This window comes from Salvelinus fontinalis, chromosome 3 (assembly GCF_029448725.1).
Source record: "Salvelinus fontinalis isolate EN_2023a chromosome 3, ASM2944872v1, whole genome shotgun sequence".
Taxonomy (NCBI): Eukaryota; Metazoa; Chordata; class Actinopteri; order Salmoniformes; family Salmonidae; genus Salvelinus; species Salvelinus fontinalis.
The window spans coordinates 4,830,865-4,833,577 of NC_074667.1; positions in this window are offsets into that span (position 1 = coordinate 4,830,865).

The window sequence follows — 2,713 nt, forward strand, 5'->3', positions numbered from 1 at the left end:
ACCTGCTGAATCTTTTGTGTGTGCTTTTTAACCCGATCGGTTTGTGAGGCATGTCATATCACCTTACCTGGCTGTCTGTAATTGGCTGCGTTTACACAGGCAACCCAATTCTGATCTATTTTCCCCCGCTAATTGGTCTTTTGACCAATCAGATCTGAAAAATATCTGATGTGAAACGATCTGATGTGATTGGTCAAAATACCAAGTTAGTGGAAAAAATATCAGAATTAGGCTGTCTGTATAAACACAGCCTTTGGAGGTTCATTCTTCTCTCATGGCGTGACAAGGATGACGTGACAAAAAGTTGTATAAATATGTCACAGGTGTGATGAATGCCCTATTATTACTGTGCATGCACTGGCCCAGGTGCTCCTAATTTAGTCTTTGTTAACTGATTAATTGAAACATGTGATTGGCTGTTTTCCGTCTCTTCATAACCCTTGTTCAGTTTGTTTGAGGTGTGGCTGCTTAGGGGAAGCAGTGGTTGTGGTAGAGTGCCTTTTAAGCCTTGGTTTTGCAAAGAGAAGTATGCATTCCCTGCACGGAAACCTGTTTTTGTTTGCTATGAGTTATTCAGTGGCCCCTGTGCGCTTGATTGTTTTGTGTTAAATCCTCCCTTCATTTTGTTTTGCTAAGCTAAAGCAGAGATACTGTATATATGACAAGATGGTCTTGTCTCTGGGCTAACATTTTTGGGGAGTCCAAAAAGTGGGAAGGTGGGTGGTCTGCTTATTGTGGACCAAGTTTGACAGGAGTGTAAACCCTCTCTCTTTGTCTCTTCCTCTCTGGGTAGAGTTAACTTGGTTTAGGGAAGCTGAAATTGGGAGTGAGAAATAAACTGTGACCTGTCTCAGACTTTCATTCCATGTACTTCCACTCAAGCCCATTCTAAAATAACCAGTGTGGTCTGTGCTATGAGTTATTCAGTGGCCCCTATGCGCTTGGTGTAAACCGAAGGCGTGTAGATTTGTCACATGTGCCGAATACAACAGGTGTAGACCTTACTGTGAAATGCTTACTTACAAGCCCAACAATGCAGTTCAAGAAATAGAGTTAAGAAAATATTTACTAAATTAACAAAAGTAAAAAACACCACATTAAAATAACGAGGCTATGTACCGGGAGTACTGAGTCAATGTGCGGGGTACAAGTTCGTCGAGGTAATTTGTACATGTAGGTAGGGGTAAAGTGACTATTGTTCTGAACTGAGTTGTCACAGCACCTTTCGGCCAGGGTCTGTCAAATGCATGCAAATGTTTACCTAGTTTTTAATACATGATAAAAAAATAGGCTAAAGTGTACACTGTATGGTGAGGTTTTCAATCACATTGATGTAGAAATGCTACTAAAGCATCATTAGTGTATCTTTATGGACACCAACCCACCCTGGCCATGTTCGGAGTGGCTGCAGATCAGACTGTTCTACACCCCTCTTCCCAACAGCTAAAGGTCTCAAAGCTTCTACTGTCTCCCCCACCTGTCCCCCCTCCAGCCCCCAAGCCTTCTGTGACTTGGCTCAGAAAATTACAGGGAGAGCAGGTACAGGCAAGACTCCTGCATCTCTCCACACATACTCTACTCTCTCAGACCAGATGCTCACCGTCTGTCAGAACACCCCTTCCTCTCTCCTTCCCAAGCCTTACCATCCAGTATGGTTAAGTAACAAACAGATCTGTTAATAGCAATATTTATTGGCCTGGGTGAGGTCTGCCACTGGAGATAAGTGTTAGATATTTGACTATGATGCTAAAGTATTGGTCGTTTATTCTTTGGCAATTGACAATAGAAAGTGATAATTCACCAAAACAACAGCATCGATATGCATTATCATCCCTCCAAATCCCACCCTATTTCTCCTACCACATTATGATGTTGTTGGTTGATACATGGAGGGGGCGGCACAAATACCTACCTGCAATATGGTGAACCGCCCCGGGTTGAAACGCCCAAAGAAACCCTGTCACCTCTTCTTTTGGCACCTGGCTACTTCCTTGTTCTAGCAGGTTAGGAGAATTATTAAAGCAGGTTAGGATAATTAACGTGGCAGGTTAGGAGAACTAAAGTAGCAGGTTAGGATAACTGACGTGGCAGGTTAGGAGAACTAAAGTAGCAGGTTAGGATAATTAATGTAGCAGGTTAGGACAATTAACGTGGCAGGTTAGAATAGTTAACATAGCAGGTTAGGAGAACTAATGTAGCAGATTAGGATAATTAATGTAGCAGGTTAGGAGAACTAAAGTAGCAGGTTAGGACAATTAACGTGGCAGGTTAGAATAGTTAACATAGCAGGTTAGGAGAACTAATGTAGCAGATTAGGATAATTAATGTAGCAGGTTAGGATAATTTACGTGGCAGGTTAGGAGAACTAATGTAGCACGTTAGAATAATCAACTAGCAGGTTAGGATAATTCATGTAGCGGGATAAGAGAATGAGGTTATGGTCAGGAAAAGGGTTAGGCTTAGCTAAAATGCTACAAGGACAGCAGGTAACCTAGCAGTATAGAGTGTTGGGCCAGTAACCGAAAGGTTGAGGGTTCGAATCCCTGACCAGACTACGGGAAAAATTTATGATGTGCACTTGAGCAGGGCATTTAACCCTAATTGCTCTGGTTAACTGAGCTTCTGCTAAATTACTCTAACGTAAGTAGCCAAGAGACAGTATAAGAGGGGCGGGCTTTCTATGGGCATGGGCGTTTCTTACCTAGTCTTGGCT